The following is a 17,988-nucleotide window of genomic DNA, read 5'->3' on the forward strand; positions in this document are numbered from 1 at the left end:
GTAAAAAACCAGAGACCATAGTGGCCAGAAGACTCAGCTGGTCTTTGTAAAGGAGTTTATAGCTTTCAGCTGAAAACTGTAAGTGAGAATTCTCATTCTCAGCTGCTGGCTTCTTGTGAGCTCCCTGCACAGCCTCTGGCCCCATCTCTGTGGAAACAGAGGTGGGAAGGGTAAAATAAATAAACAAACAAACAAACAAACAAATAAATAAATAAATAAATAAATAAATAAATAAATAAATAAATTTAAGGGAGAAACTTTTTTTAAGGCAGTATTTCCAAATCCCGATTCCTCTAACATGTAAGAGCATCCAAGTTAAAGCTGACCACACATCAGTTACTGGAATTCCCATTCACTTCTTTGAGGTTCAAGGACTGAAAATAATATAATTAATTGTAAAGGTAGAGTTGCATGAATAAAAGCAAATACCTGCCCTGTTTGGTACCATGTGAGTTCAAAATTGAAGCTTGGAATGAAGGTAAAATGACTGCTGCCCTTCAACATAGTGGACAGAGAGATCCTACCATGTTTCAGGGTCTATTTACTCTTTAACCAAAAATCCTGCCATTTTTTAATTGGCTGAGACCTGTGGATATTACATGTCAGGACCCTGCAGACCTTTGCTGTGGGGCTGGGTGTGTGGGTTGGTGTTACCCCAAATATCAAAAAGTTGGGTTCTTCACCAGGAGAATTTTTTTAAAAAGTGCAGGGGCACCTGGGGGGCTCAGTTGGTTAGGCATCTACCTTGGATTCAGGTCATGATCCCAGGGTCCTGGATGGAGCCCCATGTCGGGCTCCCTGTTCAGGAGGGAGTCTGCTTCAACCTCCCCCGCTAGCAGGCGCGCTCTCTCACTCCCTCTCAAATAAAATCTGTTTGTTTTTTTTTAAAGAAAGAAACAATTTTTAAAAAAAGTGTTGGTTTTCTCCTCATGTACTAATTAATCCATTGCCTTGCTGTAGGCTTTTGTTCCTGGCCATATTCCTGAGGTTAATAAAAATAAATACAATGCTTAAACTGCCATCACTCACTACTAGTGGTCATTTATTGAGTCATCGCTGCATATTTGCTACTATCTGATGTATTTGCTCTGTTAATGATCATATCCCAGGAAAAACTTTCCATTAGAGAAAACTTCAAACATATACAAAAGACAACAGTGCGACGAGCCCCTGTGTTCGCTCAATTATGGCAGTCATCAACTCAAGGCCACTCTCCTTTCATCCATACCACCACATATTCCTCTATTATTTTGAAGCAAATCTCAGATATTTTTCTTTATGTGAATATTTTAGAATGTATTTATAAAACATAAGGGCTCCTTAAAAATGATACCATTTTCACACCCAACACGAACAATATCACACCTAAAAAATTAATAATTTCCTAATAAAATATTAAGTCAGAGAACTTTGTTAATTATTACTGTCATGTTATTATTATTCATTATTCACAATGACAGAAAGGGAGGGCGAAAGAAGTTTAAAGCCCTGCACAGTACCACACAGGAGGTAAGCAGGAGAACTTACAGAGAGGTCCAGATATAAAACTACCACAAAGTCACCAGGCTTACAGTAAGAACAATAATGATACTAACAGTTTTTGTGTTAGTTACTCTGAGCCAAATTTTGTCTTGCCTGCTTATCTAAACTTACTTAACCCTCCCAACAACCCAGTGAAGTAGGTGCCATTCCCTGCATTTTACAGAGGAAAGCACAGAGCTAGTCTGGGGTGCATCCAGTCCGAACGGACATTCACTCACTGTCTTATTCATTTACTCACTGGCTTTCACCTTTTTAAAACATTTTATTTATTCATTTTTAATTCCAGTATAGTGCATATTACGTTTTTTTTTGTATATTACATTTAATTACAACATACTGATTTTTAACAATTCTATGCACTACTCAGACTCATCGGTTAAGTGTATTCTTAACCCCCCTCCTTCACCTATTTCTCCCAGCTCCTCGGACCCACCTCTTCTCTGGTAACTGTCAGTTTGTTCTCTAGAGTTAACAGTCTGTTTCGGGGTTTGTCTCTTTTTTTGTTAATTTGTTCTCAATTCCACATATGAATGAAATTGTATGGTATTTCAGATCTTAGGGGGAAATCTATTAGTTTCTCACCATTTGGTATAATGTTAGCTGTGGGTTTTTCCTATATGGCTTTTCTTATGTTGAGGTATGCTCCCTCTAACCCTACCTTGTTGGGTTTTTTTGTTTTTTGTTCTTTTTTTTTTTTTATCACGAATGGATGCCATACTTTGTCAAATGCTTTTTCTGCATCTATTGCAATGATCATAGGATTTTTATCCTTTCTCTTCTTGATACAGGACTTTGTCGTTTTACCTCTCGATCAATCCATGCATCTATAAATCTATTTATGTGAATACATAATATATTTTCATAGCTCAAAACTCAAAATGTTCAAAGAGAAACTCAGAAAAAAAAATCTCTGTATCACCTCTGTCCAATTCTCATGTCCAGAGGCAACTGACAGTTTTGGTTTCCTGACTGTCCTTCCATAGGGATCTTATGCACACACAAGCAAATGCATATCCTTTCTCCAATTTTACATGGAGGGCAGCATACTATATACATCATTCTCCACTTTAGCGTTTTTTCAGTTAGCCTATTTTGGAGATTTATTATTTTCTTTTACATATAGCCCACACTATCCCATCCCGCCATTCACAGAAGTAAATCCAGGTCTGAGTTTCTAAGTCTCTAAATCTTAACTTCCATGTAAATATTTAATATTGACTCAGAATTGTATGTTTCCCTCATTCATATTTTGAGGTTGTTTAAGCATTCTTTAAAATCAGTTCATTCTGTTACCAATGTGTTAGGCAATGCCCGGAAACTTACTTTTAAAGCAAAGCACATTGGATTGTGTTGCCTGAGATACTAGCAGTTTCACTTAAAAATAATCCAATGCTATAATTAACTAGCTTTTAAATGTTCTTGAATTTATTTCTTTCATTTTACTGTCTCTATTTAGAAGTGTTCTCAAAGAGGACAGAAGATGGCTTGCAATAATGGCACTATCAAATAATGTAGTTGAAATAAAAAATAATAAAGATAGGAAAAATAATTGAAAATGTTTCCTTGGAGCATTTCTAACCATAGGTTTGAGGCCTTTGCTGCCTCTATACAGTGTTTACAAAGATCCCAAATTGATACTGTCCCTAGATGCATGGGAGAAGTAAACATAAATCTTCTTTAAATCCAGCCTTCAAATGAATTCCTATATACCAAGTTCCAAGGATATCAACCATAATCACCCCCCCCACACACACACACGCACCATGGTGAGAGACACCATGAGTAAGAGTTAGCAAAACACCACAATAAGCAACAGTCCCACAAAGGCAGGAGATTTGAGAATTATCAGATATAAATAAAGTTAAAGAAAAATAGACTTGAAAACGAATGAAAATATAAAAGAAGAGTCTAGAAATAATGAGCATGGGGTGAGATGATTCAATGTAATCAGACTGTTAGAAAATAGAAAAATTTAGCACATTTTAAATTGCATGAGAACTGTAGAATTTAATTCATTTCTCCATGAAAAGACCGTTTCTTAGATTCAGGCATCCCAACAAATCCCAGGCAAGCTAAATGGAAATCTACATTTAGACATATTGTGGAGAAATGGCAGACATTTAAAAAAAAAAAGAAAGAAAGAAATAAAGAAAGAGCATCAGTTTGAGCATAAGACAGGTTTAGTATAAAAAAACAATTTGGTGACCTCGCAACAGCTATATGGAAATGAGAAAAACACTAGAATACTGGTTGCATATATCCCAGTCATGTAGCTTCAAATACATCAGCTAAATATAGACAGAACTACCAGGAGAAACTAACATATCTCTTATCACACTAGAACTGTGGTTCTTAACCCTGAGTGTGCATTGGAATCAGTTGGTGGTTACGTTAAAATGCAGATTCCTGGGCCCACCCTTTTAGTTTCTGATTAAGTAGGTCCAGGATGGGGCCCGTGAATTTGTATTTCTAGTAAGTTTCCAAGTGCAGCTGATGCTGCTGGTTCATGGACTACACTGTGAGAATCACTGCTCTAGAGAAGTCTTACATATATGCGCCAAGAGACAGGTATATAGAAGTTTAGAGCAGCAATGGATATTACTGAAAGTTACTGACAACCTGTTCTGTTAATCAGCAACACAAACTATAAATAACTCATAGGACACTGAGACAATCGAATACTGTTCAGGGATGACAAAGAATGAACTATGGCTACATGTAGAATGTATCTAATTCTCAAAAACAATGAGCAAGGGAAGAAATTCTAAGAAAAATACATAAAGTGGGATCTCATTTACATAAAGTTCAAGTCAAAAAAGAAATTAAAACATTGTACAGGGATGTATCTAGTCATAATGAGCCCACAGAGCAAGAAAATGAATAACCCAATCATAGACCTGGTAAGATCCCTGGTGTGGTGGGGTGGGGTGCAGAGATGAAATCATGGAGAATAATGTTCTATTTCTTAAACTGGGAGGTGAGTTGTTAGATGCTTATTTTATTCTAAATTGTACAGCTATGCGATGCACATTTTCTGTACCTAAAGTGCATTTTGTAATAAAAAAAATTAAAAGGTAACAAAGCCATATAGTATACAGGAAGATCAAATCACTGTCAACTAAGGTGATCAAGAGTAGATTCCAGAAGGAATGAGGATTTGAGTGATTACTGGAAGTGTGAAAGACAAAGATTCAGAGGGGTAGGGGGCATTTTAACTTCAACAGAATAATATAATCAAGTGATCAGAAGTGGATCAATCTGGCCAGAGAGAACTGTCATGTGGGATATAGCACACAGATCAGGTTGGAAAAGGAAGTCCGATCGAACTCTTAATTAAGGATATAAAGTCAAAATTTAATAAAACATGACATACTGCAGACACATTTTGATGGGAGGAAGTCAAGGAAAATCAAGGCTGTGATACTCTTAGGCACAAGTCTTGCTATACAGTCAGAGCTACCTACAGAGGAGGTGAAAGGTCTTTGATTTAGTACCAGTATAATTTGAGGTAAGATATATATATATATATATGCAATTTTTGATAACTCTGTAAGGCTTAAAATGAAAAATAATCACTTTGAATCTTAATCCTCCTGCCCATTCCTAAGTTCTATGACTCTCAACATTTTTCATGCTTTTCTGATTCTAACTTCCATTTTTTTTTGAAGTAACATACTTATAAAGCAAATCTTGATTTAGACATGATTTTTCTCTACCAGGATTTGGCTCTTTTATAACCACCACCTGTAGACTTAAGCACACACAAGCACTTTCCCATTCATTCCCCACCCACCCCCAACATAAATCTTCAACAATTTTTAGGTGAATCAACGCAATGTTTCCATTATTATGGCCATGTGAACAGTATCCTTGACCTGAGCCATGGAGCACGGCATGAACACTTCTTTTCTTGTGTAGCTTTTAAATTTCCTAGGAGTTAACTGCCTTTTTAATATTTGGATAGTTTCTATTTACCTATTAATAACTGATACCCAAACTCTCCATTCAGGTCTCTAGAATACCCCTCAATATGGTGAAATGCAAAGGGTAATTTGTTTGTTCCATTTCTCCTCCTTGGAGGCATCCCCCTTGGACTACTCTATATTCTTGCTTCAATCTAGTTTACTAAAGAGCTGTTATCTGAGAATTCACTTAGTAATCTAGAAATTCTTACCACTTTATTTTTTTGTCGGATATCATTTTTCTTTTCCCCCTCAGTACTTCGGCGGGGGTGGTGCTTGTCAAATAGCAGACCATGGAGTTTGGGTGGGAATCCCTATGGCAGTTATGAGTAAGTTTTACCAGTTTTCTCAGACAGAAACGTTCAGGTGCCTGATAGTAGGAGGCAGTGGGTAAGACTGGCAGCCAGACTGTCATGGCTGTGCCACGGATGGCACTGGGGAAGGAGTAGGTTTATATCCAATATGAGAAACTACCTTAATCACTCTGTTTTCAATAGAGAGCCTGCTTTTGACTTCAAATATTCCAGGGGCCTAAAAAATAGCCCTCTCCTGTCTAGATGGATGAAGGTTGAAAGTCATATCACCAGACCATAAAACTATCAAGACTATAAAAGATAAATCAATTAAATTTTATAGTTGACAAATATTTGAGTGCCTAATCTGAACAAAGCACTGTTGGAAACTAAATGAACGCATGCTTCTTTTCCAAATTCCTTGGAACTGGAAACTATCCTTTAAGAGAAAAAAAAAAATAGAATCCGGAAGTAGTGCTGACACATAAGGTCTTGAAATTCATTATTTTGAGAGGATCGAGGCTAAATGTGAAAGTAATTTAAAAAAAGATACAGGAAAGTTCGCAAATGTCAGCTCTATGAAGAGAAACTAAAATGTTTAGAAATATTTCTAACTTCTGAGATTGTGTAAACAGAGCAACAACCATCGTTTTCCACAGTTTTACTGGCTAAGGAAAAAATATTCCTGGAATGCCATGTGCAGTTCTTGAGATCTACTAAGTTCTAGTTTGAAGAAGTACATCTGCTATTATGTATGTCTATCAGAAAATGTTTTCGATAATCTTCAAATTCAGCGTGTTGTAGAATGATCCTCAAAGACGAGCATTTCTTTAAAAGTTAGTCTGTGGGTCTCTGGGGATTCCCAAGGTCAAAAAATTTTTTATAATAGTTCAAAGATATTACTGGTCTTTTTTCACTGTGTTCATATTTACACCATTGGTATGATTCATGCTGGTGCCATAGCAAGAACCAAGAGCGTGGCACCAAACTATATTAGCAGACATTTTCTTTACCACCAGGCACTGACAGTGGGGGGAAAAGCCAGGTTCACTTAAGAATGTCTTTGATAGGGATCCCTGGGTGGCGCAGCGGTTTGGCGCCTGCCTTTGGCCCAGGGCACGATCCTGGAGACTCAGGATCGAGTCCCACGTCGGGCTCCCGGTGCATGGAGCCTGTTTCTCCCTCTGCCTGTGTCTCTGCCTCTCTCTCTCTCTGTGTGACTATCATAAATAAAAAATAAATAAATAAATAATAAAAAGGAATGTCTTTGATAGGACAGCCCGGGGGGGTAGGGTGTAGGGTGTAGGGGGTGGGGGGGGGGCTCAGCGGTTTAGCACCCGCCTTCAGTCCAGGGTGTGATTCTGGAGACCCGGGATCCAGTCCTATGTCGGGCTCCCTGCATGGAGCCTACTTCTCCCTCTGCCTGTGTCCGTGCGTCTCTCTCTCTCTGTGTGTCTCTCATGAATAAATAAAATCTTAAAAAAAAAAAAACCAAACAATGTCTTTGATTAAAAAATGATTACTTGTATTAAATCTCAACTATTAAGCAAACTTTAAAATATATCCTGTATGACAAAAGAGGAAGTGAATGTAAAACTCTCTCCTGGCATACTTAAGTGGAATGGTTGTCTTGAAGAAAAGTGCACATTTAATTGTATGGGTTGCAAGCTAAATAGCCATTTTTTCACAGAACACTTTTTTATTTGAACAAACGACTAACAGACAAATAATGGTTTTCATGCTTGAGTATTTGTCTGACATTTTCCCAAAAATTGATGAAGTGGGTCTGTCACTTTGAGGGACACAACTGGCAGTATTTGTTGCCAATGATAAAATTCAAGCTTTCAAGTGGAAATTAGAACTGTAGAAAACTATCTACCACTGTGAGCTTGACAACATCCTAAATCTTAAATATTGCTTTGAGATTGGTGGTTATGTTCATGACTGACTTTTTATGTTAAAACAATAAAATTGATAATAAAATATGTCAAATTGGTAGAACCACCACATAACTCAGAAAACCAGTGTTTTCCAAATGACCAATGATGGATGGGTAAAAGACCCATTGAAAATGAAAGGTAGATAAAATAATTTAAACATTACAAAGTCACCTTTAAGAAATTACTGCCTGGTAAGTTTGGGGACATATGAAAGAAAAATATCCAGAAGGACTCGAGAACACTATTAAAATACTTCTCCATATCTATGTGGAATTTTCTTTATATACTTCAACCAAGACAACATAGATCGGCACAACAGAGAAATAGAAAAATGTAATAATGCTACTCATCTCATCAGTTTTTTTAGAAAAATACAGTTAATATTCATAAAATATAGTATTTAAACAAGCATGTAATGAGTTTATTATTGTTTTTCAATGACCACATAAATGTTTTTTTCCTCATACAGCACATATTGATAAGTTATACCCAACATACACAAAAGCTCGAGGAGTTCCTCAATATTTTTTAAGAGGGATCCCAAGACTCAAAAGCATGAGAATTAAACAAACCTTAACTGGTCTTTCTGTTCATGGCTCAATCTTAAATTGAGTCACAGGTTTGGGTAGATGGAGGAAATAGATGTGGAAGCGATGACTAAGCACTTAAAAAAAAAAAATTTGGCAAAGCAATGATTCCCAACTGGGGCCACATTGATCACCTCCCCCCTCCCCACCCCAATATTTCAAATGTGAAATGTGTGTAGACATTTTTGCCTATCACACTGGGAGGGTGCAAGGTCAAGGAGAGGGGGATAGGTGGGGAGAGTTGTTACTGGCATCTAGTGTGTAGAGCCCAGGGATGCTGCTAAACATATTACAATGCACAATACAACTCCCACAGTAAATAATTATCAAGCACAAAATGCTAGTAGCACTGAGGTTGAGAAACCCTAGAGTGAAGTGTAGTAAATAAATATAAAAACTGCCTGTCAAAACAAAACAGCGATGCTAAATCACTTAAGCGTATGCATCCAAAACATCACATTTTTTCCATCAAGATACATACAGATTAGCAGAGGACAGTAGGTCTAAGCCATGAAACTGTCTTCTGATTTACCAGTGACACCAGTCTGTCACTTTCTAAAGGCAAATACAGGGCTAATGTTTGCAATCTGGTCTATCATTAAAATGCCAGTAAATTCTTAAAAGTTCAGTCTATCCCACATTCAACATATAACTCAAGTCTGGTAATGTATATCTGTATTTTTGAATACATAGCAAAAGTGAGGTCCATAAACTTTAATGTTACTTTAAAAGACACAGAAATTAACAACTTATGCTCTGACTCAAGGCAACATCCTAACGTTCCCCACTTGTTCATAAAATATAAGACTTAAAGAATCAGCAAGGCAGACACTAAAAACAAACAAAAAACCAAAAACTAAACAAGAGATTAATACTTACTATTCTGTTTAGTACTAAGGGAGATTGTTAATAATTGTTGGGCCAACTAACGTCATCATTTTGGTAAAAAGGAATAATCAACTCCTGGAATCTCACAGTAGATAGGATCTTCCTACCAGCCAACTAGTCATACCTAGCATACCTAGTGAGTCGGACTGTGCGCTCTCCACAAGCCCCTAACCCTTGGTTGTAATCCTTACCTTCTGTACCTGTGAATGTGACCTTATATGGAAATGGGGTCTTTGCAGATGTCATCAAAGGGGTCATACTGGATTAGGATGGACCCTAAACTAAATGACTGAAATCCTTGTAAGGAGAGAATGATTTGGTGTCACACACAGAAGGAAGAGGTCCCCATGAAGACAGAAGCAGAGGTTAGTGTGACACAGCTGCAAGGCAAGGATTGGGATTAGGATTTCTGACAAGCACCATAAACCAGGAAGAGGCAAGGTATGACTCTTTTCCTGGAGCTTTCAAAGAGAGCATGTTCCTGCTGCCATCTTGATTTCTGACTTATGGAGATGTGAGACAATAAAATTCTCTTGTTTTGAGCCACTTAGTTTGTGGTCTACTTTGTTATAGCCACTTAAGGAAGCTAACATATCTACCAATCTGTACCAGAGTCTCTTCCTTCTAACCCTTTGTTAATTATTTTCTGACACTGTTTTAAGAAGGTCCAGTGATGGGTCACTCATCAAGTAGCAGAATAGGCAGGTTCATTGCTGGATGGTTCTAAAAACTATGAAGCTCTTCTTTACATAAAGAGCAGACAGTTTTTCCCACTTGGTTGTCTCAATTGTTTTATTTTCATGAAACGTCGGTCTAGAATCTATTATCTTTCATGCTTATTGTGATCCACTTTGGCAAATGGGCCACTGAAAGTTCATCTCATCCAAAGGCAGAAACCAAGATTACCAAAGGCTGAATCAAGCCTCTATCTAACTCATTATCCTCAGAACAGACAGTAACACAGATGTGGAGCCTGCACACTGAGCTCAGAGGAATCAGTACCTCGAGTGAGTCATCACCTCAAGGCATTCAAACTCAGTCATAAAAACGTTTGTGGAAGGGAGGGAATTTGGCCCAACGGGTAGAGGCTCAGTTTACACAACATGGATAAGTGACTTTTTTAACCTTCACAAAATGAATAAAGGAATGAGATTAGAATCCAGCCTGTTAGGTATCAAACTTCTAGTGTTTTTTCTGACTTGTATGCAGAGCCTTTCCTGAGCACACTGCTGGAATACTCATCATGGACGCCATTGTACACTGTCCCTTGGAAGGGGAGATCTTAATAAGGTGTTTAATAAATGCTCACAAATTAGTTTACTTCCGTGCCATTGAGTGTCCTTCTCTCACAGCAATTGCAATTCTATTTATAATAAATTCACTCAGTATTCACGTGGGCGATGCATACATTTCAAAATGTTCAGCTGCAATTTGGATCTAATTAGTTGACACTTTGAGTACTGCCAAAAGTTTTTTTATTCAGGAGTGGATTGGCTGTTTCAACAACAAATCCTCAAAAACATCTGTAGAATAAAGCCAACTGACAAAAATATTTATGTTACAGTTTTCAGCTGTGACATAAGGGGACATTCCGTCTTATGTGCTTTGCATTTATTGCAAGAGCTTTGGCCACAAAGATGCTCTGTGGGAAGGGCTTTCCTCGTTATCATCTTGTCTTGTCCTTCCTTTCTGTTCGTTCAAATTTACAGGGTGCTATAGATAGAAAATTCAATGGCCTAACTGCATACTTTGGTGTCTCAACATCTCATTGTCCGTCATGAAAAATTGAAAGCAAGGATGACAGCCACATTGAAGATCACTTTTCATGCTGAAGAATGATAACAACAGAGCAGGTGGTGCCTAATTATGATGAAGATGTTGAAGAAGAAGGTGATGAAAACACGAGTGGCTAACGATTATGGGGTGCTGACGACTACACAGTTGCTGCACCAATCACAGCATCTCATGTGGCTCTCAACAACTCTGGCATGTACGTGTGTGTGTTATCCCCTTTTAAAGATGAAAAAACGGAAACTTGGGGAGATTAAGTTACTTTCCCAAGGTCTCAGAGCTCCTAAGTTGGCTGGAGTGGGGGTGGGGGTGTTGGGGGCAGCATTTGAAACCAGGTCTGACTTGTAATGTCATAACTTTCCATGGACTTAGCAGTGTTTCTGGAGAAGAACAGGAGAACGATGACACAAAATGAAAATCTGGCTTTCTACAGTCAGAGGGAGTATCCAAGGGACTGTGCCTTTCTAGGCAGGTGTCCTATAGCAACACATAAGAAAACCCCGAAGTAACTCTCTTGGCAACCTAGCAACCTTCCTTCCGAAAATTGCCAAATTTTGCAATTTGGTTAATTCCCTAATAATGTGCAGGGTGGATTTTACCCAAGTAATTGTTACAGTTGTTCATTGTGCTAATTGCTAGTAAAAGGAAGCAGACCTATTTCTACAGTCTGATAACATGGGCCTTTGACCCCAGTTGGCCTCCTCAAAGGGATATGGGCTAGAGAGGCCGGCCGGACTCTAATGCACAGTGTGCTGTGTTAAGAGCTCTAGAACAAGACTGTCTAGGTTCAGTTACCAGCACTGTGAATCACTACCTGTGTGACCTTTGAACGTTTTAAAATGTTCTTCATGATTCAGTTCTGTTCCCTTAAAATGGGGAATATGTCTGGAGTACTTGGCTGGCTCAGTTAGAGGAGCATGCGACTCTTGATCTGGGTTTGTGAGTTCACATCCCACGTTGAGTGCAGAGATTACTTAAATATAAAATCTTTTTTTAAGGGAATAATACATCTAACTCCTCACAGACTTGTTGGGCAGATTAAAATAATCCACATATGTAAAGGACTCAGAATAGTGCTTGACATATAGTAAGAGCCAGTAAGTATTAGCTAGCTATTGTCATTGTCACTGTCATCTCTTGGCCTCTTGTGAGAATCGAAGATTTTGACTCTGTTATAGACTCTGTTTTTTTACTATGGAATAACAGTCCAAAGATCTTCCTTTATATCTCAAAACCTTAGGGAAATTTTTTGTTGGAGAGGAAGTGGGGCAAGGGGAGAGGGAGAAGGAGAATCTTAAGCAGGCTCCATTTCACAACCATGAGCTCATGATGTGAGCTGTAATCAAGAGCTGGACGCTTAACCAACGGAGCCGCTCAGGCATTCCTTAGGGAAATTTTAATAGGTATTAGAACTCTTATTGCTATTTATGTTTGTACTGAAGAGCAGTATTTGTCAAGATAGTGATGAGCTGGAGAAGTTTAAAATTTTTTAATTTTCATGAAATTACCTTTTTGAAAATAATTCACAAAGCAGCTTATTTCTAAAGTGACTTCTCAGTAGAGATAACTTAACAGAACATAGAGCACAGTCATGGCCCAGGGGAGGCACTCGGTAAATCTCGCTATCATGACTATTAATGTAGTATATTCCCATCAGTTTTGTGGTTCTTAGAAATAGTTCATCACACAGTGTGGATTACAGTATTTGTTAAAACTCCTAACCACTGAAAATGTTGACTTTTTGAGGTAGAACCACCATAATTTCTCTATCTCTGAATCTTCTGGCTACAAATATCCGCCTTACCCTTTTCTCTACAGCTGGACTAAGAAAAATTTAACCTGGGGCCTGAAAAAAGAAATCAATTAGAGCATGTACCCCCCCTCATGACAGCATTTGGTTGGATGCTGGTTATACCAAGGCTTCCCATTTCGTCTTTGCCAAGAGAATCAAGTCTCAAATGTCACTGTGGATGGTCTTCCATTAACATCAGCTCAAAGTAAGTAAGTGCATCAAAGGATTCCATTTTCAGCCCTTTTAGAGTGAGGAATGAACAGCAACTCTGTGAGTAGGGCCCCTGGGATGAACTACCTGCTATAGAGCATCTCTTCCTCATCAACAGACATATTTAGTCTTTTTTACTGGAAAATGATGTTTCAACAGGGAGTCTTTTCACCGTCCCATTATAATATCTCCCATTATTTTAAATGTAAGCTGAGATATGGTTTATTATTAAGTAATGCACATTAATTTCTAAAAACAACAAGCAGGAAATAAGAAAAAAGTGGAAAATCAAATTCACCTGAGCGATACTGCCACAAAACCAAACCTCTGCTGACATTTTGCTACCTAAGCCATGTAGATTCTTTCTTTCTGCGTGTGTATAATTTCTGTTGTTAATCATATTTGGGGAAATTCTGAAAGTTTTGTTATGTACTTAATTATCTAACTTCTCCTTTTCTACTTGTATCGTATTTGATGACCTTTCCCATGTCAAGATCCTAACACCGTTCAGATATCAGTTATTATTATGATTTCATTTCTTTCATTCAAAATTTTAACCGATTTGAAATTGATGTGGGTTTAGGAATGAGTAAGAGACCAAACTCTATTTATCTAAATGGCTGGCCTGTTGCTGAGGCACAATTTATCACATAATCCATTCTTTCCTGTTGATTTGAGGTTCACCTTCATGATATGGGAAGTTCATGTAGAGTATAAGGTTTAGTTCAGTATTTTACACCGTTTTACTGATTCACCTAACCCTCTATAGAACCATTTCCATTCATTATTACTGATTTAGCATTATTTGCAAAATTTGGCAATTTTAGTTATGAGGCCTGCATCCAAGTAATATGCGTGCAGCATATACATTTGAACGGTACACATGGTATAGACATGCAAATGGTGAGAGGTCTCCTTCCCTTTCCTTCTCTGCCAACGACTTCCTTATCCTGGAGCCAATCACTATCTCTCACATATCCTCCCAGGGCTATTCCATGCATATGAAAGCACAGAATTAGGATGTTAAAATGGTACTTTCAGCTAAGACTCTAAGATGATAGGTATTAGATTGCCAGATACCAAAATATGAATCTTCAAAGGAAACACTGAGAATCCAGCTGCATAACTCTTAAATTTCATACCCACATTGAAGATATAAAATGGTGGCTTGTTGGCAAAAGAGGAAAGTGAACTTTATCTGTCATCATGAAGCAGTGCGGTATGTCCCATCTCCCACACCTTGACCTCAGACCTCCAGAGAACCTTCCATGGAACTACTGTGAGAGTTTGACACATGGCCCTACCCACTGAAGGACACTGACAACAGTAACAGTGTCTCAGATAAGACCCAACAAGGACAGATGGGCTGGCTACTGAAGGTGGAGCCCTGGGAGCGTAGGTCATGTGGCTTGGATCTACAAACTCAGAGTCTGTCAAGACGACGAATGTGTGAGTGATCATCGTGCACCAGATGCAGGCCACGCAGGAGACACAGAGATACAGGCAGGGGTAGGGGGGATGGAGAGGGACAGTGAGTGTGTGTTAATTCATGCATAATGATCTACCTAGGCAGACAAGAGACACTGGCAGTTAGAAGCTAGAGGTGGGCTGCAAGTTTCCCAGGAGGAAGAGAAGGCAATGCCCTAAGGAGACTGCACCACACACATCAAAAGCAAGCAAGTGCAGTATCTCCACTGCTAGGAGGGATGCCACTAAAAGGCCACAACAGTGACCTCCAAGGAGGGTGACCAACTATTCCAATTGACCCGGATTGAGGGAATTTCAGAGACATGAACTTGCCTGTCAAAACTGGGAGGGTCTCAGTAATGTGGATGAGTTGGTCACACTACCCCTGAGTGAAAAGGTCAGTTACCAAGATCCATCAGACCTAGAGAGTGGAAAGCCATCTTAAGACAGTAGAGTCCAGTTCCCACTCTCATGTCGCCCATACCTCCCTCATCTCACGATGGAAGTGTCAGAAACAAATAGGGAGAAGCATGACTGGCCTGGAGAGAGAACCAGTCTCATTTGGGAGACGGGGGATAACCAGGAACTTTGAGTCGGCAGCTTTGTGACACGGGGCTGTTGGTTTTAATTATTTACTTTGAGTGGGTGATCTGAAGTCACACACACACACACACACACACACACACACACACACACACACAAACACTGTATAATTCACAAGGGATCAGAAAGATAAATCACGGAACAGAATTTTTACCCAGAGGTGGAGAACCTTCCCTACTGAATACATTTTAATGGATCACTGGGACACAACATCAAGTCACTTTGTGATTTTACTCTATGAGCCACGCCATTTCAATGCACTAGTTTTTCATTTGTGGGCTTCAAAACACCCTATGGAAGTGTAGTGTGTTACATATCCTATTCCACTGCTTTTCAAATAATAATGTATTTTAAAACTTATCCAATTATACTTTGGACAGAAGGAGCTGCTTCATTCTTTTTTTTTTATGTTATATGGTATTCCTTCATTGGATAATCCATGTTTTACCCAACTTCTTCCCTAACGATGGCTCTCGAGGTTGTTCCCAAGATATTCCGTTCCTATTAAAATCAACTGTTAAACTCACTTTACACAAATTTGAATGTAATCTAGAAGTAGATTGCAGAGTTAAGAGATCCTTTAAATTTTTGCTGGTTACTAATGAACTGCCACCCAAAGAGGTTGCACTCATTCACATTCCACTTAGAAACATATGGCGAAATGCTTATTTCCCCAAACACTCACTAACATACGTGTTCCCGAGCAGATCTGATAGGTGGAACTAGCACATGCTAACTTAAACGTGCATGTCTCTTATGAGACTGAGAATCACTTTGTGTGTTGAGGAGATGCTTGGATTTTCTCATTTAAGGGTAGATTAGCATAGTTTTCTAATGCACATTTTATTTTTGAAAAATTTGATTTTTAGGACTTAAGTATTATGGAAATCAATCATTTTGTCTTTTACGTGTCTTATATTTTCGCACACTTAGTTTTTCTATTCATCTTGTTTATGGTATATATTTTTTATGGTATATTTTTATATACCATATAAATTTTTATAAAATTTGGCTTTTATGTGTTCTAATTTTTTAATTTCTAAAACTTGTTTCAAGGACTGTGTCCTACTTAGGGAAACATTTCATACTCCGAGATTACAGAATCATTCTTCTATATTTTATTTTAATAATTTGTTTATATTTAAATTTTAAATCTCTCATAAATTTTGATATAACGAAGTACTGATTTTTTTTCCCAAGTTGTCCTGCTACCATTACTCAAATAGTCTCCATTTCTCCCTACTTATTTGTAATGTCATTTTTTCATAGAATTCCCCCCTAAAAGTCATCAGGCCCACATTAGGTTTTCTCCTTAACTTTTACCCAACCAGTATGGAACAGATAACTCAAATGTTATTTAAACTCAACTGAACAGAAAAAAAAAAATTCACACAAACCAACAGATTTTAGGCAATGGCTCTTTGACAGGTTTCTCCTTTAGTCTTTGGAAATTCATATGTAGGTTGTTTTTTTTTCCCCTCTTTCTTATGGAGTCAGTTCTGGAAAATCACACATTTCATCCAGATTTTTTATTTTACTAGTCTAGAGCTTAGTTTATCATTGTTTCTGTTTCTTTTGTCACTGTAATTATTTTCCCATTCCTTTTTCCTTTGAGTCTATTTTTGCTTTATTTTGTTCTTGATAAGATTACCTAATGGTCCATTTCACTGAGTCTCCATTCTTGGACTGATTTATTGATTTACTGGTTTTATTCAACTTTTGGTCTTACAATTTTTTTTTACTCTGTTCTTGGGTTTTCATTTTCCAATCTTTTGAATCAAGCACTTAATTCCTTATTATTAACATAAATACAAACTTCTTTATAGCATTGCTTTAGCTCTACTCCAGAGTCTGTTATGTAGTGTTTTATTATCACCATTTCTTAGGCAGTCTCCAGTTTCTGATTTGATTTCCTTTTTGTTCTAGGAGCTGTCTAGAAAGGACGTTTCCATTTTGGCACAAAGGTTTTGTGTTGTTGTTGTGTTTTGTTTTTGTTTTTTGGTTTTGTTCCCTAGTTTTTAACTTTAAAAAATAATTAAAGGTTAGTTTTATCTATTTGTGCTCAGGTAACTTTTAAAAAAAAATGTTTAGGTGGAGAAATTCTTTTATGTTTCTCTGAAGACTAGATATTCCTGGAGATAAAGGAAGGAGTATAGGCTGTGTGTGTGTGTGTGTGTGTGTGTGTGTGTGTGTGTGTGTAGGGGCAGTGTCAGGTGGAGAATGGGAGTCTCTATAAATTCCTCATCCAAAATCATTTCCTTAAACTCTATTCCTCTATTCTTCGACCCCTAAGGAAAACATAAAAAGGGAGGAGAGGCAGAAAAGGAATGATGTGTTTAAGGTTTTGTTGCATCAACTGTGGATTCCACCCACTAAGGCTTCTGTGTGGTAGGAATCAAGCCCCTAAGAAACAGGCTTAGCATGATTTCCCTCATTACCAGGCGTTCTTGTTGCCATGCAGGGTATGAGAGCAGAGGGCTAGAGCTGAATTGCTCTACTGGAAGGGATTTGTAGAGATGATGTGAGGAATGAGAAAGAATGTAGAATTCGCAGCTGGAGGCAAGAGAGAGCCTTTAGGGAAGAACCAAGATATTTATTGATTGCTGTGATGAGTTCTCCTTCTACCCTTCAGTAAAAGATCTATTTTCACCATTGTAGTGTGAGCTGGATCTTCTGGAGGGCCTTACTGAATGGATCGATATGATTCCAAGTTGTGTAAAGGGTGAAAGCAGAGGTAATCAGTACAAAGTGACTATACTTGAGTTACACCTTTAAGGTCTAAATATAAAAAAATATGTCCCTCTGTCACAAGGAATGAAGGACAGACACTGAGAAGACTGTGAGACCCTGAATCTAGTTTTGGCTTTCATACTCTCTGTGGGATCTAGAGATCACAGACACCACTAGGTCTCA

This window comes from Nyctereutes procyonoides, unplaced genomic scaffold (genome assembly GCF_905146905.1).
Source record: "Nyctereutes procyonoides isolate TBG_1078 unplaced genomic scaffold, NYPRO_anot_genome, whole genome shotgun sequence".
In the NCBI taxonomy this organism is placed as follows: domain Eukaryota; kingdom Metazoa; phylum Chordata; class Mammalia; order Carnivora; family Canidae; genus Nyctereutes; species Nyctereutes procyonoides.